Raw genomic sequence first — 27,891 nt, 5'->3', positions numbered from 1 at the left:
TGTAGGTGACAGTTAAGGCTATGGCTGCCTAGTCTTTTCTTTTCCCAGACAGCTCTCTAAACATTGGGGGTTTCTTCTTTCTTTCAGTTAGCTCTTTCAGCAGAGGTTTCTTCCACTTAGACCAGCTCCTAGTAGCAGTCACACAACTTGTCTTTCTCCTTCCAGATGGTCTCAGGTCATAACAGCTGCTTTTTTCTTTTCTCTTTCTTTTGTTTCAAGTAGCTCACTTCTCTCTTCACCCAGCTACTGTTTCTCCTTTACTCTCAGCTTCTTTGGTGGGACTGACCTAGATTCTAGGATCACTGACTCCAATTTCTCACTCAGTTGCTGGATCCTGCCTCAAACAAGATCTTCTTGTGAGGTGACTCACATCTACCTCAGTTTGAGAAGCCAAAATCTACATTTCCATCATGTAAACCTTAGATAGACAATGTATACTTTTCCCATAATTGTAAAAAAAAATTTCTAGTTTTCAGGGTTTCCCTGCTATAACCTTTAAAAGTCACATGTAAATTGAGATGCTAAGAAACAAGACACTTTGGTCGACTTTGCCATTAATAAATCCTTTTTCTCTAAGGAGCTACTTTCACTCAGCTCCTTTCAAAATGAAGTGCTTTTCCCCCAAGTACTTTTCTTTGGAGGAGAATTATATAGCCATAGAGTAAACAAATGTATATCATATTACCCAATCTTGCATATAAATGTACAGCAAAAATAGAATTACTAAAATATGTAAGCAATATATGATGATTACATAATAGCATGTATATCAATATTTTATAAATAGAGATTTATAGAGATAAATATAAATATAAATATAAAAAAATTTTATAAATAGAGAAATACATTCTAATAGCCAGAATTATGAAGAATACAAAATTTAAGCAAAAAAAAGTTCTGAACATACACATGCTATAAATATTCTCTTAAAGAATTATATTCTTTACATTATATGTAAATCTAATCACTGGATTAAGAGTCATAACACTCTTATTTTGACTTCCAAAATTTCTAATTTTTCTAATTTTATATTTAATTTATATAATTATTTAATAATAATTATAAATTTATAATTTAATTTTATTTAATAATGATTAATTATTAGTTTTATGTAATGGTAACTGAGCTCACAGATGGCTCAGGTTGATTACAGTCTCCTATGGGTGAACTCATTATTTACCTACAGCTGGGGTATTAGGGTAAAATAAAGATGCTTCTGGATTTAATGCTACCTTATCAGCTGACCTGGGGTAGAAAAGTGGCATAGTGGATAGACTACTAGGCCTAAAGTCAGGAAGACATCATCTACCTCATACACTTATTAGGTAGGTGACCCTGGATAAAGCATTTAACCCTATTTGCCTTGTTTTCCACATCTGTAAAATGAGCTGGGGAAGGAAATGGGAAATGAATAATTCTGAATACATGAAATTGAAATGTTTTTGTACAAATAAAACAAAGGTTGACAAGATCAAAGGGAAAGCAGAAAATTAGGGGAATAAATTTTATAGATAGCCTCTGGAATAGAGATCATTTATATCTCAACTCTATAGAGAATGTTATAAAATTTATAAGAAGAGCCAATCCCCAATTGTTAAATGGGCAAAAGATATGAATAAATGATTTTCAGATAAAGAAATTAAAGGCATATGTAGGTATAAAAAATGTGCCAAATCATTATTGATTAGAGAAATGCAAACCAAAACAACTCTTTAGATATAACTTGCATTCATCAGACTAGCTAAAAGGACAAAAGGGCAAAATGATAAATGTTGTAGGGGATGTGGATAAACGGAGACACGAATACACTCTTGGTCCAGGCAGCAATACCACTGTTGGGTCTGTTTCTCAAGGAGATTAAGGAAAGAAAACGAGAACTCCTGTGTTCTAAAATATTTATAGCAGCTCTCTTTGTGGCATCAAAGGATTGGAAATTGAGAAGATGCCCATTAATTGGGGAATAGCTAAACAAATCACAGTATGTAACTTTAATGGAATATACTGCACTATACTGATTTTTTTAAAAACTTGGAAGAATTACATTAGATACACAGGATAATGAAATGAGTAGAACCAAGATAACAGTATACAGAGACACAGGATAATATTGGAAGAATAAACTGTGAGTTTTACCTCCAGTAAGTGAAGAGAAAAGAGAAACATGGAAGACTAAATTTATATGTACATGTTGATCTTCTGTGATATGAGGATGATAGGGAGGAGTTGGGATCCTTGTGGACAGCATTTATTATGTAGATATGAAGAAAAGTAAACTAAACATATGAGATTTGTAATTTCATTTGTGTATTCTTTTCTTTTTCCTTTGTATATGAAAATGCTTGTTTGGTTTGATTTTTGTAAATGTTGAGGGAAAAATGAAAAAATAAAAATAAAAACAGTAATAGGAAAAGGGCAGTTAAAATAGAGTGCCAGACTTGGAGTTAAGAGGACCAAGGTTCAAATCTGATCTCAGATACTTCCTATCTGTGTGAACATGAGCAAGTTGCTTATGTGGTATCAGTTTTTAAAAAGAAGGTAAGGGTTAAAAAAAAAAAAGATGGAGGGAGAGAGAGAATAGCATCACCAAAGCCTAGAGAAGAAAAAATATCTAGGAGGAGATGGTAATCAACAGTGTCAATGACTACACATAGACCAAGAAGGATGATGATCTAGAAAAGATCAATAGATTTGGCCCTAATCTATTGATCTTTTCTAGATCATCATCCTTCTTGGTCTATGTGTAGTCATTGACACTGTTGATTACCATCTCCTCCTAGATATTTTTTCTTCTCTAGGCTTTGGTGATGCTATTCAGTGGAATGATGAGGTTGGAAACTGGACTGCAGAGGATTTATTTATTTATTTATTTATTTTTGCAGAGGATTTAAAAGCAAGTAAGAGAAGAGGAAGCAGAGATACTTGAGTGTACAGAGAAGAGGAAGCAGAGATACTTGAGTGTACAAGGCTTTCTCAAAGAGTTAAACCAAGAAAAGGAGGAGAGATTCAGATGAAGTAACCTTGCTGGGTGCTATACAGGAAACAAAGATGAGTAAGAACTGCCCTCTTTGAGTTCACAATCTGGTAGAGGAAACAGGATGTGGACACATATAGTGGTGTTACTTGACTGAGTATGTTGTTTATACTGATCTGTGAACATGTTATCCACTCCAGTCAAATATACAGCTGTTTTTTTAAAAAGACAAAAAGTGTTTCCTAGTTGTCTTTGAATTCCTAGCACCAAGTACAAGAGCCTGGCACCTACTACATACTATAGAAATGCTTGTTGAATTGGGTAGTCCAATTGAGAGTTGTTGGGGGCTTAGACTATGGTTGGAGGTCTCCAGTTTCTCATCTGTAAAATGAAAGCATTGGTAGAAAAACAATGTAAGTGGAAAGAACAACATTAGCAAAAAAATTTTTAAATGAACTGGTGTAATGGTTCAATGGGAATATGATTGGGAATGTTGACTTTAAAATGATCACCCCAGCGCAAATATTAATAATATGAAAATAGGTCTTGATCAATGACACATGTAAAACCCAGTGAAATTGCAAGTTGGCTATGGGAAGGGAGGAGAGGGAAAAGGGGAGGGAAAGAACATGAATCATGGAACCATGGAAAAATATTCTAAATCAATTAATTAATTAAATCTCTAAAAAAATAAATAAAGATTAAACTATATTTTTAAAAAGTGAACTGGTATAATTATGACTAGACTGGTTTCAAAGCAGGAGGTTCTTTTTAGAGATGAGGCTATGACTGGAATACTGTAAGTATACACACATACACATATATATGTATAGGTATACATGTAAGTAAGTATGTGTACATCTATGTGTGTGGGCAGCCAGATATTTTTGCTGACCTGCTTTTTCCCCCCTTTCTTTTTTATTCTTTGTTACAGGCTCACTGGGCAGGAGAGGGTAGAGGGAAATACTTAAAAATGAAGATGATATCGAAACTATGTGGCCTAGTGGATAGTGCTGGGCCTGGAGTCAGGAAGACGAGTTCAAACCCGACTTCAGCCACTTACTAGCTTTATGATCCTGGGTGAGTCACTTAATCCTGTTTACCTCAGTTTCCTCCTCCGTCAAATGAGCTACAGAAGGAAATGGCAAACCACTCCAGGATTGTTGCCAAAAAAACCCCCAAATGGGATCATGAAGAGTTGGAAACAACTGAAATGCCTGGGCAATAACAAGATCCTTTCCAGCTCTAAATTCTTTCACCCAAGTAAGGTCATGCAAGAATTTTTGTACCTGTTTGAGGCAGAAATGACTTGCCCAGCACTGCACCAAGCTGCTATTCAGAGATACCTTCTGGGTAGCACAGTGAATAGCATGTCAGGTCTGGAGCTGGAAGGAATGATTGCCTAGTTCTTGCTGCTCTTCTGTCTTAGGTTTGTATTAAGATAAAAGTAAGAGTTTGTTGTTGTTGTTTTTAATAAAAACCCTTACCTTCTGTGTATTGGCTCCAAGGCAGAAAAGCAGTAAGGGCTAGGCAAAGGAGGTCAAGTGACTTGCCCAGGGTCACAAAGCTGGGAAGATCTGAGGCCACATTTGAACCTAGGACCTCCCCTCTCTAGGCCTGGCTCTCAATCCACTGAGCTACCCAGCTGCCCCCTGATTGAAGTTTAAATGCCAAAACAAACAAACAAAAACCCCCAACACAACCACTGCAAACAACATAGAATAGATAAAGGTAATACTGCAGAGATTATCAGAAACCACAGATGGCATTGCAAAAACAGATTAATTTTTTAATGTTTATCAATTAAACATTAAAAAAATAATTAATCAAGTTCTTTTTTTTATTGGAGAAGGGGATGTAAAAGGAGAAAAGGCTTAAACCTAGGGGAAGGGAAAAGCTTGGACCTATCCTCCCAGAATCATGGGTTAAGATTCCCTATCTAATGACTGTCATAACTAGCTTTCCCTAATATGGATCTAGAGGGTTTGCTCCTCAAATCAGGCAGATTTCTTTTTTTGTTATCCCTAGAATTTCCACTCAGAAATCTTCCCCACCACTCTGACCCCTGTGATTTCTTAGGCTGCCAGGTGGGTGACAAAGGGCTGAAATGGCATTCAGAAATGAAGCCTGGGCTCTCATCCTGCCTCCTCCACACCAGCTTCAATTCTATCTGCTGCTCTCCTCGGCATTCCTTCCACCCCCTCTTTCCTGTTGAATTCCTGTACAGCCTTCCAGGTCCCAGAGAGCCAGCTTAAATGCCACCCCCTCCCAGAACTCAATTCAACACTTATTTTTCAAGGCTCCTACCACTTGCTAGGCTTTACTAGACCAAGAAGGGCCTCATGGAGTAGTCACACTGATTCTCTGCACATATTATCCATCTGGCACTGATCTATCATTCAAGGACAGAAGTGGCTTCTAGCAGCTACTGACTGTACAAGGCCGAGGAAAGGGACAAAAAAATGAAACACTTCTAAGTGTCTTTCTTATTATAGAAATGCTCTTACCTAGGCATTTTATTTCTCTCTGCATCTTGCATTGTGTCTTGCATTCAGTAGCTGCAACATAAATGCTTTTTGAATGAACGAATAATGAATGAATAAAATGTAACACTGACTGTCTTAGGGAGTTTTCTGCTAGCTGCTGGGGATACAAAGTTAAAAAAAAGAAAATATTATTGTTCTCCATTCATGGCCAAGGGACCCAAAAGAGGTGAAATGACTCACCCAGTGCCACACAGCAAATGTTACAAGATTCAAACTCAAATCTACTACCTAGAACCAGTGCTCATGTAGATGTATATATGCACACATATGTATGTTTTCCATATTTAACTACTTAATTCAGATCAACTTTCAAATTTTTCTTCTATACTTCTAAGTTTTAAAAAATTATAGATTAAAAGTAAAAATTTTCATTATTATTTTTAAAGTTTAAAATTATTATTTGTTTGTTTATTACTTTAAAACTCCCATGTAATTTCCTCCCTCCCTCCCTTCTTCTTCTTTCTGTACTAGAGAAGGTATCACTTGACAAAAAGATATAATGTATATATAAAACTATGTCTTACTTATTTCTACTTATCAGTTCTTTCTCTGGAGGAGGGCAGACACAAGTCAAACATTCTTTCAATAGCTATATATAAAATTCTTTGTTCTGCTCATTTCATAACTTCATGAAGGTCTTTCCTCGTTCTTAAAAAATTAACCCGTTCAGGAGAGGGGATAGAGAGCCAGATCTAGAGACTGGAGGTCTTGGGTTAAAATTCGACCTCAGACACTTCCTAGCTATCATGAGCAAGTCTCTTGACCTCAATTGCTTAGCCATTACCACTCTTCAGCCTTGGGATTGAGACTTCATATTGATTCTAAGACCGAAGATTTTTTATTTTAAAAAACTCTTAGCGTACTTTTTATCTCTTATGGTACACTAGTATTCCATCAGTCAAATGCATAATTTATTTAGTCATTTCTAGTTTCAATCATTCTTAAAAAAAAATTATAATGTGTTTCAATCCTGGTTTCAAGAAATTTTTTTTCAGTAAATTTAGAAATTGTCCCTATTGTCAAATAGATAGGTAACAGTATACACATCACTATATTCCTTTACGTGAACAAATTCTTCAGGATATGCACATGTGCATATATACACATACTATCACTATATGTTTATGCAAATATATGCACACAGAGGATGTCCCAAAAGCCTCAGTGCAGCTTTAAACTTTAATTATCTCTGTCGATAAAACACTTTCTCCCTAGCCCTAGGGGATGGAAACGGACAAGTCTGCTTCAGGCCACGGGACAAATCCCAGGGTTTTGCCCCCATTCTTATTCAGCTGGGAGCGAGTGGGCCTGGGAGTCTTCTCGGCTTTCTATTCTCCCTGCTAATGGGCCATTCCTTCCTTTGTGCGGACCAGCTGGGCCCGAACTCCAGAAAATGAAAGAGCTGACTAGGAGACTGGGGGTGGGGAGAGACGGGCCTCCGGGCCCCATCTGTAAAATGGGGATGATAATACTCTCTCCGCAGGCCTCATTCATTCTTCAAAAACCCTTTGGAAAGCAACCAGTACATCCAGAGCGCTGTGCCAAGCTCTGGAAAAAGTGCGGCCTTGGACTGAGAAATACCAAGGCCGGCTGGGAGGCCAATACACGAGCCGGCGAGAGCGCGCCTTCATTGAACGCACATAAAAGACCATCCCCTGAAGGTCTGGGATGGAAGACAAAGGGCTAAAGGCGGTCGGGGGGAAGTTGTTATAGTCCTATAGTCCGGAGGAATTGAGGAGGAGGTGGCTTTGAATTGGGCATTATTTAAGGGACGGATTGGAATTCAAGTGGCAAAGTGGGGGTGGGTGGGGAGGGCTTTCGGGGATGGGGCTATTGTTAAAGGCACCACTCATCCCCGGTTCTCCAGCCTTCTCCTATTGGCTGGAGACTAGGCTCCCCTTCCCCGCTCCCCCGCCTCCGCGCCTGGAATGGACTCCTCCTCACGCGAATCTTTCCGTTGCTGACGTTTCTCCAGAAGCTCCTCACCGTCTTTCCAGACTCCCGTCGAAAGTAAGCTTCTCATCTCCAAATTCTTCTTAGGACTTTCCCCACCTATGATAATTGTCTGCATATAGTGGGCACTTTATATGCCATAGTGTTATACAGTTGGCGCCAAATGTTTGCAGATGTGAATTGAATTAACTAGCTACCTAAATGTGAATGATGATGATGATGATTCCTGCCAGAGAACCTGCTCTGGGCCCATCACTGGGACCCAGAGGGTCTTGGCCATTATTATTCCAATTCCACCGGCTGTGGTGGCAAAAAAGAAGGCCCTTCTTGGGCAGGCCAGAGGTCAGCTCCTTGTTTAGGCAAGTTTTCCATTGCCCTTTAGCTATGCCCCTTCAACCCACTGCTTGGAAAGCTGAGTCTGCAAATCCTTGGATTCTTAGAAATTTGGGACTGGACTTTGCCTTGAGCTCGGATGGCCTAAATTTAAATGGACAAGTTACTTAACTTCTTTTAGGGCTTTTAGGGCTGGGGGGAAATATCCAGTTTCCTCCTCCATTAAATAAATCTGAACTAGTGGTTCATCTTGAAAGTGTTTTCGAGCTTTAACATTATATATCCTAAGGTCCCTTTCTGGGACTGGTTTGATTATAAGTTATATTCTCCAAGGAACTTGCTCTGACTTTAGGATTCTGAGTTATAGGAGAGAGAGAATATAGAATTGAGATTAAAATTAAATTGATTTGAAAAGATTTTATGTTCTATAGCCCAAGATCCTTTCCAGGCCAATTTTTATATTCTAAGGACCCTTCCAACTATGACAGAAGTGAATGTGTCCAACCCTCTCCCTTTATTGACAAGAAAAGTGTGATGTCTTAGCCAAGTGGACTTGTCTTGGGCTGGGCTGCCATAGTCATCTCTTAGAATCACAAAATCAGTGGATAAAGAACCAGGCCTAAGTCAGGAGGACCTGTGTTCAAATATGACCTCAGATACTTTCTAGCTATGTGACTCTGGGCAAGTAACAACACCATTTGCCTACTGTCTTATAGTTGTTACTAAGACAGAAAGTAAGAAATTATTTATTTTTAATTTTTAAATTTAATTAAAAAAATTTTTTCCCATGGTTAGAAGATTCTTATTGTCTTCCTTCTTCCCTCCCCTCTCCCAGAGCTGACAAGCTATTTCACTGGGTTATACATATATTATCACTCAAAACCTATTTCCATATTATTCATTTTTGTAAAAAGAGTAATATTTAAAAACCAAAACCTCAAAACCTATACCCATATAAACAAGTGATAAATCATGTTTTTCTTCTGTGTTTCTACTCCCACAGTTCTTCCTCTTGATGTTCATAGTGTTCTTTTCTCACAAGTCCCTCAGAATTGTCCTGGATCATTGCATTGCTTAAGTAGCAAAGTCTGTCACATTTGATTGTCCCACAATATTGCTGTTACTGTGTACAATGTTTGCCTGGTTCTGCACATTTTACTCTGCATCAATTCGTGTAAGTCATTCCAGTTTTTATAGAAATAGAAAGTAAGAGTTTTAAACAAACACAAAAAAGAACCACAAAATCATCGAACTGGAAGGGACCTCAGGGTCATCCAGTCTAGTCCCAATCTAAGGCAATAAGTCTGTTCCACAAATTCTCTGACCCTGGGTCCTCTAGTCTTTTCTTGGACACTGAGTAACAAGGAGTTTGCTATCTATCTAATCAAACCATTCCATAGCTGGACAGTTCTGTTAGGAGATTTTTCTTGCTATAGTGTGGGTAGGTAATGCTGTCACTAAAAACCCAAGAAGATGGCTATCAGGCCTTAAAATATCAGAGCTGGACACATGGAGCTCATAAGTCACTAGTCCAAACTCTCCTGCAGCCTGAGTATTCCTGAAAGGAGAAGTGTCAGACATGCCTCCAATACTCCAGAATGGTATCTAAAGCAGCTTAAAATGGAATTGAGAAATATTTTAACAAAATAAAAATCCAATAAAACCTAGATAACATTATATTTAAAACAAAGTCAGTATGTAGTGGCAGGAATCTTTATGTGTGGATTAGTGGTCCCTTTTCTATTTTGAGTTTGACACGGCCTTAAAGTATCCCTGATTAGGGAGGAGGAATAGGGGTGTCAGCCCATCTCTACTTAGACATCACAGGGCATGGAAGCTCATTATTACCTTGTGAGGCATCCCATTGTTGACTGAGATGCAGAATTGTATAGTATAAAGAATGCTGCATTTGTAGTCAGAAGACCCAGATTCTAATACCGTGCCACTGCCTGTGTAACCTTGGTCAAGTCTCTTAACCTTTCAAGTCTGTTTTCTCATCAGATATGGGGGTGGATAGGTAGATTCCGGGATCTTTAAGGTTCTTTCCATCTCTAAATCCTATGATCCTAGCTTTGATCACTAGGAAATTATTTTTGCTTTCTTCTTTAGACACGGGTCTCACCATGCCACTCTACTGCTTAAAAATATTCAGAGGTTTTCTATTGCCTTTGGACAAAATGCTAACTCTTTAGTTCAGTATTTAAGGCCCTTGATTATCTAGCCTCAACATTATTTCACCTTACCCTTTTACAAGCCCTTTGTTGTTGCCTCACTGGCTGTTTCCTGATCTTGTCTTCTCTTATTCCTGAGCATGTGTATCCTGTTCTCTATCCCTGTCTTCTACATCATCCCTGCTTGTTGAAATCCTTCTATTATGTCTTGAGTTCAAGTACCCTTTCTTTCATGAAGTACTCCTGATCTCTTCACCATCCCCAACAATTGAAGTCATTTCTTGCCCTTTACATCTTCTGAAAACCTTATGGATACCCTTCCTTTCTACATCCTACTCATCTACATATGTAACCTGGGGTTCAAGTCTGGGTATTTGCATAAGACTCTCTGCTTTGTGGAGAGAATGGTGAGGGTAGAATTGGAGAGAACTTGGAAGAGGAGAATTCTGGCTATCTGGAAAGAGATCCTTAGAATGAAAGAAGACATCAGGAAGAAGCTGACATGTAAAAGAATCAGCACCTCAACAGATCTCTGATTTCTAGGTTGCTGTACTAGAGAATTCAGAAAATTTCCCTTTGGGTAAGATAGGGTATTCTCTTGGTGAATCAGAGATATTTATCTGACTTAACAGTGGGAAAGTTCATTCATCCTGTATATTACCTGGTATATCCTGAACTGTATAACTTCTTTGATTTCTATTTGCTATAGGCTTGGATTTATTTACTATTTGGGTCTATTTGCTGATTGTGGTAGTCTTTGTGAAACTAGCATTTGATGAAAAGGAAGTCAAATCTTTGGAAGATATAGCTTGAGATATCCCTTCCTCATTAAAGCTTAGAGATCAGGAGATAATTTGAATCCCAAATAATTTACCTCATACTAGAGAAGGAGAGAGAGATACAGGAAGAATAGCTGCCAAGATACCCAGGCATTCAAAGGAGACAAAACTCTGAGAAAATAACACATCTGTGGCCTCACATATCAACACAAAAAAGTAATCAACAAACAAGATGAACTCGTAATCTAAATACAAGGAAATAAGTTTGATTGCCTTCATACTGAGACTTGATGGGATGAGGCCCAAGACTAGAATTTGGTCCTAGATGAATTTCCTATAATAAAAAATAATCAGGATGAATAAAAGAGGGTAGGCCATGGCAAGATTATATATATTAAGAAAACATACTCATGTTAGTAAATCTAGGGACCAGAGATGAGAAACATAGTGGAGAACATTTGGGTGCAGATCAATGGAAACAGTGGTAGAAGCTAATTTTAACTGGAGAACAAGGTGGACTGCTTAGAAAGAAAGAGGAAATAAATGAGGAGCTTAAGAAACAAGTAAAAACCTGGCATAGAGACATGTGACTGATGAGTTCAGTCTGACATGATTTTGGTAGATTTCAGAGCATTAAAAGAAAACAGAACACTTTCAGGGTTGTGCTAGTAAATGTTTAATAACCAGCTCCCTCAGGGGAACAAAATATGTGTACAACACACTTTAAAATTTAATCTGCATTATAAATATTTTCTCCATCACTTTAAGTCTAGACAATCAACAAAGCAATAAATCAAGCCTGGATTTGTAGTATTTGTTGATTTTTGAGCTGTAAATGTTCACTCCAAAAATATAACAATTGGCTCTTGCATATGGTAGGAGCTGACTTCGGCAACTCCTAGTTTGGACTAAATTCTGTATTGGGAGTCAGCCCAGGAAAGATGGGATCTCTCAAGAATGATGCTCTATTATCACTTATTGCTTGTTTATATTGGTATGATTTAGGGTTTTGGTTTTAAAATATTGCTCTATTGCAAAAATGAATAATATGGAAATTGGTATTAAGTGATAATACATGTATAATCCAGTGGAATTGCTTGTCTGGGAGGGGGTATGGAAGAGAGGAGGGAAAGAAAATAAATCATGTAAATATGGAAAAATAAAAAAAATTTAAATGAAAAAAATGATAGGTCCTCATTTTGGGGGGAAGAATCAGGTCATTCATTAAAGGAAATTTTCCATTTCTAAAAAAAAAAAGAATGATGGTCTAATCGGAATAGAAAACAATACTAAGGGGAAAAAAGGGAGGTGGTCTCAAAAAACAAAGATAAACATACTGGGAATTAACCAAACAACTTAGATTTTAAAAAGACAAGTACAGGGCAGCTAAGTGGCTGGCTCTGGATTAAAGAAGTCCTGAGTTCAAGTCCAGCCTCACCTACTAACTATGTGATGCTGGGCAAGTCCTGTTTACCTCACTTTCCTCATCTGTAAAATGAGCTAGAGAAGGCAATAGTAAACCCCTCCAGTATTTCAGCCAAGAAAATGGGATCCCAGAGATTTGGACACAAGTAATCAACTAAACAACAAGAATTATTATCCTGGGATACTTAGGTGGTTTGGTGGAGATGAGTCAGGCCTGGAGATGGGACCTGGATTCAAATCTGGCCTCAGACACTTCCTAGCTGGGTGACCCTGGGAAAGTCACTTAACCCCAGTTGCCTACCCTTACCACTCTTCTGACTTGGAACCAATACTTAGTATCAAGTCTAAGATGGAAAGTAAGGGTTTAAAAAAAGAGAAGTTCAGAAGATGGAAGGGCAAATAACAGGATGAATAAAAAAACATCCTGTAAGAATGGCATCAGGAGTGGGTTGCATAACCTGAGAACCCAGAACTCCAGGCCTCTGCCTTGATATCTTATTGGGATAGTTGGTCAGATTCATAAGGACCAAGTGGGAAGGGGACTTAGGGACACCAGCAGACTCTGGCCTCTCCCCCCAATCAGTCACAAGGGGGCTGTGATTAGAAGAGTTGCTAACCTTATACACATGGATTAAATCAAGTTTTCTACATTGATCATGATCAAGAGAGCATTATATTCTTCACCTAAATGAAGCTGACTAAACTAGTTATTGGGGATATAGAAATGGTACATAGACAGGTTAATTCATGCTCAAACATGAAGAATCATTTGTCAGCTAGGTTCTAGCTAGCTGTAGGCCAGTTCTCACAAGTTCCAGATCTCCATACTACAAAGCAATAATCCTCAAAACAGTTTGGTACTGGTTAAGAAATTTAGGGGATCAAATTAAGTGTGCAATATGCAGAAACAAATGAGCCTTGTGTTTGACAAACCCTAAGATCCCAACTCTTGGGGTAAAAAACAAAACAAAACATTTTTTATAAAAATGACTGGGAAGATTGGAAAGTACCCACTCGCTAGGTATACCCTGTACCACCCTACCCCCTTACCTCATACAGGGGAGGGAAGAAGGGCTCCCATTGGGTTGCTGGGCGGAGGAGAGTGAAGTGAGGAATGTTCTCAGCAAGTGTAGAGCCAGGGAGGGGAGTGGCCCAAGAGCTCTGCTCCCCTCCAGCTCTGCAGCCACTGACCTTACCCTCTGTGTGCTCCCATTGGCTGCTGGGCAGAGAGGCAGGGGATGTGAAAAAATGTCATGAGGTTCTGTGAAAAGGGGGAGGGGAGCAGCTCCACCCAAGTCCCTCTGCCTTTCTAGTAATAAATTCTGGGTAGGGAGGGGCATCCGTGTGTCCACAGAGCTCTGCATGCCATCTTTGGCATCCATGCCACAGGTTTGCCATCACTACTCTATACCAAGATAATCCCCAAATAGGAATTTGACTTAGATATAAAAACTTTGTCTTGGATTAAAAAAAAAACAGATACAAAGAGGTAGAAGGAAATTAATTATCTTTTAGATGCATGAACAGGGAAAGAGTTCATGATTGAAAAACAAAGGATAGAGAAGATCAAAGATCAAATGGACTATTTTGATTACATATAATTTTAAAAGGTTTTGCATAAACAAGTTTGGCATAGTTAAAATTAACAGGGAAGCAGGCAAATTACTATATCTATATCATATTTTTTATGATTAACATCTCATTCTCAAGATTCAAATTTATTTTAAATTCAAATTTATGAGAGTAAAGAAAAAAACTATCTCAAACTAGAGGGAGAGATTCTGAGAGTCTGTATGTAAGAGATTGGAGCTAGCATGGCATTACAGCACATTAGGAGTGAAGGGAGGACTGAACTATGGAAGGCAAAGGAGAATTGAAGAAGCTAATGGGCTCTAAAAGCCTTATAAGAGTAAGCTGAGGGAAGTCCCAAGGAAAGGTTAGCTCTTTCCTTGGTTTCCCCTTTGGATGCCTATCAATCCACAGCTGTTTTACTCTATTATTCCATTACCCAAATGTTTCCAGGAAACGGAATTTCTCCTTAACTACATAGAGACCAAGAGACTTTTCTCTGCAAAGGTGTCAAAAATTTTCCTCACTAGGGATTCAGAGTGATTGGGACTGAATTCTGAGATTTTTATTTTTTTGCCATAGGCTCTCCAAGTTTTCCCAGAAGTTCTTGTTAAATAATCTTTCTTCCAGTAATTTGTGTACTTAGGTTTATCAGATGCTATATTTCTGTTTTCTTGCTTCTAGGTATGTTCCTCCAAACATCTTCTCTACATTTTATCCAGAAATAAGTAGTTTTGGTGATTGCTACTTTTTAATATGTTTTGAGACCCTTTTCATTGTTTTTGTCCTATTATTAAAGTTTCAGACTTTCTATTCCTTCAAATACATTAAAACAAAACAAAACACTTTAACTTCTGTTTTATAATCAATACTTTGTATTGGTTCCAAGGCAGAAAAGCAGTAAGAGCTAGGCAAAAGGGGTTAAGTGACTTGCCCAGGGTCAGATAAATAGAAATGTCTGAATCCAGGTTTGAATTCAGAACCTCCAGTCTCTAGACTGGACTCTCAATCCACTGAGCTATCTAGTTGCCCACTAAATACATTTTTTGTAACTGTTTTATCGATCTCTAAAAGTTAACCCCTTGATTATTTGATTAGCATAGCACTAAATATGTAAATTAATTTAGGAAATTTTCACTTTTAGGTCTATGGATATATATCCATGCCCCACGCCTCAGTCTCTAGAGTGAAAATCTGCATTTCCTCCAATGTTACCACTAGTGACTGGAGAATAGTTCTATTTAACCAATTAACATCAATTAGTTTTTATTGTTGGGTTCTTTTTTTTATTATTGTTTTGTTTTGTTTAAAGATCCTATCTCACCTAGGCTAGAAGTACAGAGGTTACTCATGGCTCTGGTACAGAAACTTCAAAGCATTCCCTTTCTGACTTGGGTCAAATCATCTTCCTTAGGCAACTCTGTGGCCCTGTGTTCCCAGGGGCTTACCATCTAAATGCCAGATCTAGTGCAGCCACCCAAATGGCTTAGCCCAGAACTCCAAACACAAGAGATCTACCAGCTTTAGCTTCCCTGGTAGCAGAGATTATAGATGTGGGACACCAAGCCTAGCTGATCAATTAGCTTTTACAAAAGATATTTATTTCAAAATTTTATCAAGGACAGAAAGAAATATAAGCTTACTTCTCCTCTGCCCCTTTACTCTGGAGGCATACTCTTCCCTTATACCATTTGGATCTCTGGTGAGAGTGGGTTCAGATTAAAAGCAGTTTCTCCATAGCATTGGTCCTACCGAGTTCATGTCCAAAGGTGGCATCATGTCAGAGTTGATTTCTTGTCTCAGCTAGGGCTGGGCCCTGAAGGTTATTTCTCATTCTTAGGGGCATAGATGCAAAGGTTGGCTGACATGCATTCAGTTCCCAGGCTCCTTTTGACTTCAGGTAGTTCTTGGTCCTCTGAACTTTAGAATGTTCATAAGGCCACAGACTAATCTCTTCACCTAAAATGAAAGAATAAATACCAAGCAGGCAAAGAACAAAGGCATTATCTTCTCTCTCTTCTCTTTTTCTTCCTTCCTTCCTTCCTTCCTTCCTTCCTTCCTTCCTTCCTTCCTTCCTTCCTTCCTTCCTTCCTTCCTTCCTTCCTTCCTTCCTTCCTTCCTTCCTTCCTTCCTTCCTTCCTTCCTCTCTGTCTCTTTCCTTCCTTCTGTCTTTCCCTCATCTTTGTCCTAGTAACAGCTCTTAAGACAGAAGGGCAAGTTAGGTAAACAGGGTTAAGTGACTTGCACAGGATCACACAGCTAGGAAGAAGTATCTGAGACTAGATTTGAATCCTACCCCAGCCAAGGCCTGGTAATCTATCCATTGAGCCACCTAGCTGTCCTAAGGCTTTACTTCTTACAGCATTGTGTTTCTTCTCTTAGCAGAACACTGATAGCAGGAAGATGACATGGACTGAAGAGAAGAGACTGAAACTGATCTCCCAGTGCCTTTGGAATGTACTACCCTTAATTCTGGCTACAGAGTCACAGCCAATTAAAGTCATTTCTACTCACCACATGGTCGGCAAGACAGAATCAGTTACAGAAGCAGGTTTCCCAGTCTCTTTTCCAAATAGGGAATTGTATCAGTGTCACTGTTCCTGGTCACAAGGATAGGGCTCAGGATTCAGTTCCCCATTACATATCTAGATGTATAACTCTTGACCTAAATGGCCAGTTGTGAGGGCTTCTCACCTCATTGGTGAAGATCACTGCTCTGTGCCTTTGTGAAAGATGGCCAGAGTTGGTAAAAATGGGAGAAAAGAGGGATCTGCTCACCATTTGACTTTCAGCATTGAGAAATAAAATGCAGCATTCCAACCTCCCTTCATGTCGATAAAGGGATATGTTGAACTTGCAACATAAAAATCAAGGATTTCCCTCTCTCTCACTTGAGCTGAGTTAATAGCATTTGCAATGAGAGAACTCCATTCAGTGTTGTCTGGTATAAATTCTCCTATGTATATTTTCTTTGATTTCTGTTTTGCTGCCAATTTGGAGAAAAGGGTTTATTTGCTATTTTGGGTTAATTATAGAACTGGCATCTGATGGGAAGGGGGTCAAATCTCAAATGTATTATGGAGATATAGAATTCCTTGTTAAGGGGGCAGCTAGGTGGCTCAGTGGATTGAGAGCCAGGCCTAGAGACAAGAGATCCTAGGTTTAAATCTGGCCTCAGACACTTCCCAGCTTGTGTGACCCTGGGCAAGTCACTTGACCCCCATTGCCTATTAAAAAAAAAAAAGGAATTCCTTGTTAAAAACCAGCAACCGGGGCAGCTAGGTGGTTCAGTGGATTGAGAGCCAGGCCCAGAGATAAGAGGTCTTGGGTTCAAATGTGGCCTTAGACACGTCCTATCTGTGTGATCCTGGGCAAGTCACTTAACCCCCATTGCCTAGTCCTTACTGCTCTCCTGCCTTGGAACCAATACACAGTATTGATTCTAAGATGGAAGGTAAGGGGATCAGGACTTTAACTTGAACCTAAAAAAATATATCCCCTAGACTAAAAATATTTAAGGAAGCAGATAGATATAACTCTAGCCCAATACCTCCTATCTCTGAGAAGAGCAAATTAGCTGAATTTCTGACCCCAAATTCTTGCTTCCTCTCCTGGAAGGAATCAAAGTCTACCCCTGAGAAAGGGGTGGGGGAGTGGGGAAGAAATGCTAGAAATGTCTATTCCGTCTCCCCACGGGTTGTATTAACACAGACTGATATGGATAAACCTAACTTGCAGGGCCCCAAACCAGAACTGTACCTCACATGATGCATGCCTCCCCTTAGGTATAAATTAATTTGGATAGTTTCATTGTTATCTCAGGTGGCTCTGACCCTGTCTCTAGAGGAAATGACTGAGCAGATGCCGCTGCAAAACTAGCAGCCATAGAAGGACCTGGATTAATTTTAACATTAATAACCACTGATAATTTAAATTTGTCACTTTCCTATAATGAAAAGGAAGTGGAAAAATGGAAACAAAAATTTAAAGCAAAACAGATTAATGGAGTGTGGGTATCGTCTGAAGGGAAACCCCTGCTCCCTAGAAGTTTCTATCACCAAATTTGCCAATCTGTGAATAAAAATGGTCACTTTGGTACCCAGGGCATCATGGACTCTGTTAAGAGAGTATGGATAGTCCCCGGTATAACTACCATAGCCTCTAAAGTGTGTTCAGCCTGCTCTACCTGCCAAGCATATAACCAACACGCCTTTTGTGGAAAAGCTTTCGGTGGGAGTCCTCTGGCTTACACACCTTTTGAGCACCTACTTGATAGATTTCATAACAATGCCAAAGGCCGGACATTATAAATTTGTCTAGACATAGTAGATCAACTGACCAGATGACCGGAAGCATTTCCTGTGACCCAAGCCATGGCGGCTTTTGTTGCTAAGGTGCTTTTAAAAGAAATTATTCCTCGTTTTGGCCTGCCAGCACGTATTGATTCCGATAGAGGAAGTCATTTTACTGATTCTGTCTTAAACCAAATATATTCTTGCTTGGGGATAACTCCCAAATCCCATGTTCCATATCATCCCCAGAGCTCAGGCCAAGTTGAAAGGATGAATAAAGAACTTAAAACTATGATTGGAAAATTATGCACTGAGACCCATTTAGAATGGCCTGAAATTCTCCCTCTGGCCCTATTTTATCTTAGAAGCTGGCCTAGAGGAGACTTGCATATTTCACCATTTGAGATGCTTTTTGGACATCTGCCTATACAGGCTAAGCCTTTCTCCCCAGCATATACATCACTATTAGGGGGAGATACTACTATTGCTTCCTATATACAGGAATTACAGCATAAACTGCGTGAACTTTGAATCTGGAGCTGCAGTACAAGCTGGACCACTAGACTTTTCACTTCATGACCTGAACCCAGGAGACAAGGTGTATATTAAAAATTTCCAGCGTACTGGAGCAACTCAGCCTTCGTGGGAAGGACCATTCCAAATATTGTTAACTACAACATCTATAAAGGTTGGAGAAAAGGACTCTTGGATTCATTGCTCACATGTAAAGAGAGCATTTTCTGCTGAGACTGATTGACTGTATCCTATCACATGCATTGAAGATAATAATCCATTGACAAGTGGATACTGTTTTTTTTCAAAAACACATTGAATTCCTGATTTTTTCTTCTCTTTCCCTTATTTTTTTATTATTGTTTTTCTTTTGAATATTTGATTTTTCCCCCTTTCCTCATTTCTTGTACAAAAGGTACATACAATTAAAATTTTTTTTCTCTCTCTCTGCAGTAATATAAATTCAAATATACATACCCAAACAGCTTTAGACTGTGGGAACCTGCCATTTATTGATAAAATGTTATGGGACTATGATTAATGTTTGTGTCTGATTCCAGGAAATGGGATAAAAACAAGGAGCACAGACTTTACCTGAATAGTGCCAAAAGAGCACACAGGAAATACTAATGTGGACTCGAGGTTGCGACGCTTGACATACGTTAAGTCATAGGACTTCCTTGTATCTACACTCTTTATGAAGTACTCATATAAGTACAAAAATTTGACTATCATGCTGGCTCCCTATATCCTTGAGAATGAAAAAAGTCAGACCAGGGAATGACTCTTCCCTATCAAAATAAAATTCTAGTTCCTTTCCTTCTTATAATATGACAACTTCCTGTAGTCTTGGCTGCAAGTGGGTAAGTGAAATATTACTACATTCTGTCCTACAGACTTGTGGAATAGAAATTACTATAAATTGGACCTTTACAAGGGCCCATTATGAAGTTATTCTGGTTTACTCAACAGTTTATACATAGATTTTGGTATTTTGATTCTGATTTTGAATTTTCTTCCCTTTCTCCCAAAAGTTTAACTTTCTTCCATATTTTTCCCTTTATATATTTTTGTTTTTTGTTTGTTTTGTTTTTAATTCTTTTTAATAACTGACTCATATACCCCCATAACTCAACAATGCATCCTGAGCTGAACTGGATTTTTTAAACACCCACTTCAGGGGGGATTGTATTTTAATAAAATTCCAAGATTTTGAAAAGTAACATCTTCAAGGAAGAAGCTTGCTAACTCCTAAAATCCAGAGAATGAACTGTTGCAGAAAGATGCCAGAAAACCTATATTACATCAAGATCAAGAATGAACCTTGGGGTGTGGTTGCTTGAACTGAAGATTGATTGAATTTATTTTGAATGTACACTCTTCTGCCAAAGGGGACTGCCCCCTAATTGGCTTTTGTTAATGTGCCCAGCAAAACATTGGTTTTGCTGTCTCTATCTCTCCTATTTTTCCCTTATCTCTAACTATTGTAATTTCATAGCTAGTATGTTTACAAGACCCATCGGAGAGGTTAGCCTTCCTTGGGCCTCAAGGGGGATTGTGAATTTCAAAACTACTCAACCCTGTTCAAGCCATTTGGCTATTTCCTGATCAATAACAATAGAGATACTTGGAATGACAGAATCAGGTCTTGGAAACTACAATCTCCACCCTACTCAGGGTAACAAGATTTAGGAAGGGCTGCAGCAAAGCTCAAGATTTAATTATTTGAGAATATGACCTTCAACAGACATGTGCAAAGGGGACAGATCTCTGGGCGGTCCTGGGTTAAGCTAGAGCCACCATTGGCACAGGGGAGACACAGGAAGTGAGGTAGAGGACAGCTGAGGAGTCTGGGGACTAAAGGAGGTTGTTGGAGCCTGGTGCTTGAGGTGGAGGCCCTGAGACTATTTCTCCATTTTGGTCACGTGAGTGATAGGGACTGATCTCTTTTCTTTGCCTCGGCTATCTAAGGCCTTGGGCCTTTGGCCCAGCCTAAGCAGAGGGGGTATTTAAGCCCTATTCCCTTTTCTCCCCTTTCTCTTCCCCCCCCCCTCTCTAATACCTTTCTTCCTCCTGTTAGTAATTAAAAACTCCATAAAAGGTTGACTGCTGACTTGAGTTTTCATTTAGGAATTACATAGCTGAATTCCTTGGCGACCTTAAATTAATATATATAAGTCTTTTAATGTGATTTCCATATCACAATACACAGTATTGATTCTAAGATGGAAGGTAAGGGGATCAGGACTTTAACTTGAACCTAAAAAAATATATCCCCTAGACTAAAAATATTTAAGGAAGCAGATAGATATAACTCTAGCCCAATACCTCCTATCTCTGAGAAGAGCAAATTAGCTGAATTTCTAACCCCAAATTCTTGCTTCCTCTCCTGGAAGGAATCAAAGTCTCCCCCTGAGAAAGGGATGGGGGAGTGGGGAAGAAATGCTAGAAATGTCTATTCCGTCTCCCCACGGGTTGTATTAACACAGACTGATGTGGATAAACTTAACTTGCAGGGCCCCAAACCAGAACTGTACCTCACATGATGCATGCCTCCCCTTAGGTATAAATTAATTTGGATAGTTTCATTATCATCTCAGGTTTTTTAAAGAACACTTTATCACTGCAGATAATCTAGAGATGAGAGAATCATTCTTCTTATCCCTATATAGGGTCAAGACTACAGTCTCTGCCCTCCAGGTGCTTACATTCCATTGGGGTATTCACAAATACCAGGAGGGACACCAGCCTGCAGCTTGTGCCAACGCTAATAATTACTCAGCTGGGCACTCCTTGTGGAGTTTGAGGAAACTCTCTGCTCTCCCATCCTTTCTTGAATCAGGAGATTCTCAGATTTTTGTCTGTCTTGTTAGTAGTGCTGGTGACCACTTCCCCTGGAAAAATGTTGTGGGACCTGTCTGTTGGAAACTTCAACTTCATAGTTGTTACTCTCCTTGGCTTTTTAACATCTAGACAGTCACATTCAACATCCTTTCTTTCCTCTTTCCCTTTTCAATTAGATAAATTATTAAATTACAATTAAATATTTATTTTAAAAATTCAGGTTTTCTCCAAATGTAAATTCTCTTTTCTCCCTCTCTCTTACTTTCCGTTTGTTCTTTCTTAAAATGAAAAAAACAAACTTTGCTTTCTGTCTTTGTAACAACTCTAAAAAAGTAAGGGCTAGACAAACTGGGTTGAGATTTGTCTAGGATCACACACCTATGAAGAATCTGAGGTCAAATTTGAACTCAGGACCTCCTGTCTATAGACCTGGATCTTAATCCACTGATTTTGTGATTCTATGATATGACTAGGGAAGCCCAACCCAAGCTAGGTCTTCTTAGCTAAAACATCTTACTTTTCTGGGTCTCAGTTTTCTTGTCTATAAAATGAGAGAATTGGACACATTCATAGAATGTTAGAAGGGATCTCAGAACATAAAAATTGGCTTGGAAGGGACCTCTGGCTAAAGAATACAGAGTCTTTTAAATTCAATTTAATTTTCATTTTAATTCTGCATTCTCTCCTTCCTGATAAATATTAATCAAGGGCACTGTGTGCCAGATTTTATGCCAGAAAAAAATTCTCAAAACAGTCCCTGCCCTCAAGGTGCTTATGTTTCATTGGGGTATTACAACTAGGTATACATCAATACCAGGTAATTTCAGGAGGGAAAAAGTGATAACAATTGGATGATCTAGTGCTAAAAATGGGAAGATTTGCTTCATGGGCTCCATCTGAGCTGAACCTTAAAAGAAACTTAAAATTTCAAAAAATCATTTATTTATTATTTAGAATTTTTTTCCTTGGTTACATGATTCATGTTCTTCCCCTCCCTTCTTCCCTTCCCTCACCTGGAGCTGATGAGCAATTCCACTGGTTATACAAGTATTGTTCAAAATTGTTTCCATATTATTCATCTTTGCAGTAGAGTGATTGTTTAACGCCAATACCACAATCATAGCCCCATCAAACCACGTGATCTATCTTATGTTTTTCTTCTGAAAACAAACTAAAACTTTTAAGAGGAGGAAAGGAGGAAGCCGTACATTCTAGACATGGGGAGCAGCCTATACAGAGACATGGATTTAGCACATACAAATGGTGGGTTCAGGAAAAGTGTGACTAAGCCAGTGTGTCTCCTGCTCTTTCAGCTCCCACTCCAGTTCCCACGGAGGCTAATAAGGTAAACACAAAGATGATAGTAGTAGGAGATGAAGAGAAAATTCAATATATTGATCAAAAAATTGCTGGGGGGAGGGGCAGCTAGGAATAGCCAATAACTTGCCCAGAGTGACACAGCTAGGAAGTGTCTCAGGGCTTCCTGACTCCAACCCTCTATGCCCTGCTATGCCACCTACCTTCACATCCGCCCTAACTTTAATTAGGCACATTGTATCCCTTCAGCAGTCTAGGATCATGCTTTACACAAAGTAATCTCAAGATGTCTCTCCCACTTTCCCTTTCCGACTCTTCCCCCTCTCTGTCTCCCTCTCCCTCTCTCATTTTTTAAACAATAACTCTTTCTTTCTGTCTTAGAATCAATGCTAAGTATTCATTCCAAAGTAAAGCAAGGTAAGGGTGAGGCATGGATTTAAACAACTAGCGGCCACATTTGAACCCAGGACCTCCTTGTCTCTAGGCCTGGTTCCCAATCCACTGAGCCGCCCAGCTGCCCCTGTTTTTGTTTTTTCAATAAACCCTTCCATCTTGGAACCCAGCCGTCCCCAATTCCTTTTGCGTCCATTGCCTGCATAGTCTTCCAGGGGACCTCGCTGCCTCTTCTACAACTGAACACTTTAACATTAGGAACCGAAATAGCTAACTCTCTTCCAAGAAAGAGAAGATAATGAAAGTTTTGCTAGGCCCATTTTGGGATGAAAAGAAAGAAGGAACAAGAGGGGGAAGCGTGGTCTAACGCCTGGGTTCAAATTCTGACCCCCACGTTTCGCTCCCTTGTGACTCTGGGCAAGTTGCTTCCTTCTCCTGGGCCTCGGTTTCCCACCTTCGGTAAAATGAGGGAGGAGAGTGGGGTGTGTTTGGGACTAGCCGGCCTCTGGGAACCCTTCCCAGCCTACGAATTGGAAACGTTCGGCCGGCTCTAATCTCCCGGGCGCGAGGATTACCCCCATCTACGGGGCCGCGGATCCAAGGGGCAGACCCGAAAACAACAGGAGGGAGCTAGCCAGAGAAAATTAGGGGCCGAGCAGAAACGAAAGTGAGCCCAGAAACAAAGCACGGGGAGCCAGGGAGGCACAGACGCTCACGCAATTCCGCGTGGAGATGACCTCCGCACGAGTTCCGACGCTGGGACGCGGAAGCACTTTCTCAGTGGGACACGCGGGGGCACTCACCCAAGCCTGGCTGCAGGAAGACGCCGCGAGTCCTCTCACGAACCCTTCCACCGACGCGCCGACCCACCCAGATTCCCATGGAGGATCAGCCCCATCTAGCGGTCTGTTCGGACAACACTACCCATCATGCTTTTGTTCAGGCGCTTCAGTCGTGTGCCCCTCTCTGTTGACCCCATTGTAGGTTTTCTTAGCAAAGGTAGGGGAGTGGTTTGCCATCTCCGTCTCTAGCTCATTTTATAGGAAACTGAAGGAAATGAGGTTAAGTGACTTGCCCAGGGTCATCCCGCTAGTAAGTGTCTGAGGTCAGATTTGAACTGAGGAAGAAGAGGTGGTGTTTTTTGTTTGTTTGTTTTAAACCCTTACCTTTTACCTTATAATCAATACTGTGTATTGGCTCTAAGGCAGAACAGTGGTAAGGGCTAGGCAATGGGGTCAAGTGACTTGCTCAGGGTCACCCAGCTGGGAAGTGTCTGAGGTCACATTTGAACCTAGGACCTCCCGTCTCTAGGCCTGGCACTCCATCCACTGAGCCACCCAGCTGTGCTCCCCTCCCCCTCCCAAAATGAGTTTTCAGGAGTCCTGGTTCTGTCTTATCTCCTTGGAAATAAGTATTTTTCCAGATGAGAAGAGCTTCTACCCACTGGATCTAAGAAGGAAAATAAATATTTATTAAATGCCTACTATGTGCCAGGCACTGTATCAAGTACTGAATGGGCATTATTATCTCATTTGATCCTGGTGACAACCTTGGGAGATTAATGCTATAATTGGGATAATTTTACAGTGGAGAAAACTGAGGCAGACAGAGGTTAAGTGCCTTATCCAGTTAGAAAGTGTCTGAGGCTGGATTTGAACTTGGATCTTCCTTTTTTCCACAAAAAAATAATTAATTAACTAATTTAGAATATTTTCCCATGGTTACATGATTCATGTTCTTTCCCTCCCCACTCCTGGAGCCAACAAGTAATTCTACTGGGTTGTACATGTTTTTTTGAACTTGGATCTTCCTGACTGCCACCTAGCTATCCTGGGCTTTCTGCCTTGGCTACATGGTTCTTCCTGTCCTGTTTTTTTCTATCAGTGTCTGCTCTGCTCCCGGGAAATAGGGAATACCAGCCCACGTCTACCCTAGAGAGCCCAGGCTCTCGTCTTCCTTGGCATTACTGCTGTAGCCTCCTCCCCGCCTCCAATTGCCTGCCTTCACTCTCTACTCCCAGTCTGTCCTTCACAGGCTGCTAGCTTTATATGCCATTCCCAGGCTTAGAAACCTTCCAGAGTTCCCTACTCTTGGTTGGGAAAAACTGCCAACTCCACAGCCTGGCATTCAAGGCTCCCCCAAATCTGGCTGCACTCTATCCTGTCTTTGATCTCTGTCTGCCATCCATTCCCTTTACCTAGTCTCCCAAATTGCCAAGTTGTACTCTTCTCTGTTCTCATCGTATTTGTTCTTCCTGCCTTGGGCCTTTGTGGATGCCATTCCCCATGACAGCAATGATAAGAACAACTCCAATGGCCGTTGAATTTTCTTCACAACAGCTCAGAGAAGTAGATGATAGAAAGCAGATTGACTCAGCCAGGAAATATCTGAGGCCAAATTTGAACCCAGTCCTCCTGGCTCTCTAGCCTTTGTGCCACCCTTTCTGAAGCAGCCCAATCTATTGTCAGGTGTCCTTCATTGTCAGGAAATTATCAAACTGGCATGTTTTCCCCTATAATTTCCCCCTATTATTCCAAATTCTGCCCTTGGTGAAGGCTTTTCAGAGTGGAAGGTAGCAATCCTGTCTCCCACTGAGCTTTCTCTTCTCCAGCCATTCCCCTTGTCACTGAGACAGAAGGAATGTTTCTGGCCTATATCTATATCTATATCTCTTCCCCATCGTTCCAGGCCCAGTCCAAAGTCCTTGCCTTCCTCCTCCTCCCCCTGCCCCACTGATTCTGGCTACCCTGCAGTGGCAGATGGGTGGCTGTACCAGGTAAGTGCTTGTGCCATTTCCTGGGGGTATGTTGCAGCTGGCACATCTCCTATTTCCTTTTCTAGTGCCTAGGACTGGGCCGTGGATACTGAGTACTAAGTCCTAAGGGAGAGTCTTGGCAACCTGAGTTGTGGGAAGGGGTGAGGGAAGGATGTGCTGGAGCCAGCTTGAACTGGCCTGCTGTTAAATTTTCTGTACTAGCATTTATACATAGGAAATCTCCAAATGCTACACGTCTGGACTTGATATATCATTTTGTCTGGACATGACAGTGATGGGGAAAATATTAATGAAGCAGATGAAATTTAATGCATACATTGTTTTTCAGAGAACTAGTTATTGAATTTACTGGCACATCCCTGGGAAGGAAGAGAATCCAGGAGCAGGAAAACAGGCTTCTAAGGGGACCCCAGTTAGAGCTCTTAAAGCCTCACTTCCATGTCTTGGTAAATGGAGAATGGGAAGGTCACCAGCTGGGATATTAGCTGGGAGAACCTTAGAACTCATCTAATTTAATCTTCCACCAAGTACAAGAGTTGCCTGCAGGGGAGTAGAGAAAAAGAATAAGCATTTATAAAACTGACTATGTGCCAGGCACGGTTCTAGGTATTTTACAAATATTCTCTCATTTGATCCTCACAACAACCCTGCCAGGTAGGTAGTTTTTATTCCCCATTTTATTATATTTCCCCAGTTGAGTAAACTAAGGCAAAATATATCATATTTCTTCATTTGAGGAAACTGAGACAAACAGGTTAAGCGATTTGGTTTTCCCAGGGTCATATAACAACAATGTTATTATTAACTAATTTATTATTGTTATTATATATCATTAACAGCATTATATATTAACAAGTTATATAATTTGTTAATAACTTAATAAGTATCTGAGTGCAGATTTGAACTCAAGTCTTCCTGACTCCAACCCCAGTGCTCTAATCACTGTGTCGCCTAGCTGCCACAAGCAACATAGGTTTCCTTGTATGGTAGTGAGGTTCCTGTGACTGGAGGTGTTTAAATAGAGACTGAATAACCTATTGAGTTAGTATAGAAGAAACTTCTATATTAAATGATGAAGTGGCCTAGATACACCCCGAGGTTCTTTACAATCCTGAATTTCTACAGTTATGCAGTACTTCAGTCATTTCAATCATGTCCAACTCTTTGTGATTTGGTTTTCTTGGCAAAGATACTGGAGTAGTTTGCCATTTCCTTCTCCAGCTTATTTTACAGATGAGGAAACTGAGGCAAACAGGGTGAAGTGACTTGCCCCAGGGTCACACAGCTAGTATAAGCCTGAGGCCAGATTTGAACTCAGGAAGATGTCTTTCTGACTCTACACCCAGCACTCTATCCACTGTGCCTCCTTGCTGTCCAATTTTAATATCCTTTCAAACTTTCAGAGGCTCCTTATTTTCTTTTTTAAAAAAAACTTTACCTTCTGGTCGGGACATTAATTCATTGCAGGTGGAGTTGTGAATTGATCCAACCATTCTGGAAGGCAGTTTGTCCAAAAGGCGATAAAAGACTGCCTGCCCTTTGATCCAGCCATAGCACTGCTGGTTTGTACCCCAAAGAGAGAATAAGGAAGAAGACTTGTACAAGAATATTCATAGCTGCACTCTTTGTGGTGGCCAAAAATTGGAAAATGAGGGGATGTACTTCAATTGGGGAATGGCTGAACAAATTGGGGTATATGTTGGTGATGGAATACTATTGTGTGAAAAGTATATTAAAGTGGAGGAATTCCATGGAGACTGGAACAACTTCCAGGAAGTGATGGCAGAGTGAGAGGAGCAGAACCAGGAGAACAATGTACACAGAGACTGATACGCTGTGGTATAAATCGAACATAATGGACTTCTCCATTAGTGGCAATGCAGTGATCCAGAACAACTTGGAGGGATCTATGAGAAAAAACACTATCCACATGCAGAGGAAAACCTGTGGGAGTAGAAACACAAAAGAAAAACAACTGCTTGATTACATGGGTCGAAGGGATATGGTTG

The 27,891-nt window shown here is 40.0% G+C and overlaps 2 long non-coding RNA genes across 3 annotated transcripts in view; one reads left to right on the top strand and one right to left on the bottom strand.

Annotated features, from left to right (window-relative positions):
* The window catches only part of LOC103100805 (uncharacterized), a 50,178-nt gene extending 26,156 nt beyond the window's left edge, over positions 1 to 24,022 (bottom strand). The window contains exons 1-2 of one of the 2 annotated variants that reach the window (XR_457923.3): positions 23,910 to 24,022; positions 15,391 to 15,706 (exon numbers count right to left, since the gene is read on the bottom strand). This is a non-coding gene — a long non-coding RNA (uncharacterized LOC103100805). The remainder of the gene's footprint in view (positions 1 to 15,390; positions 15,707 to 23,909) is intronic. The other variant, XR_008915194.1, reaches the window with a different exon arrangement.
* LOC130456404 (uncharacterized) lies at positions 6,748 to 20,656 on the top strand. The gene is made up of 2 exons (XR_008915193.1): positions 6,748 to 7,527; positions 16,130 to 20,656. It is a non-coding gene; the product is annotated as an uncharacterized LOC130456404 (long non-coding RNA).
* Positions 24,023 to 27,891: the final 3,869 nt, after the last annotated feature.

Source organism: Monodelphis domestica, chromosome 1 (genome assembly GCF_027887165.1).
Source record: "Monodelphis domestica isolate mMonDom1 chromosome 1, mMonDom1.pri, whole genome shotgun sequence".
NCBI classification, from domain to species: Eukaryota; Metazoa; Chordata; class Mammalia; order Didelphimorphia; family Didelphidae; genus Monodelphis; species Monodelphis domestica.
The sequence above is the reverse complement of the archived record's forward strand: the minus strand, read 5'-3'. Positions and strand labels throughout refer to the sequence as shown.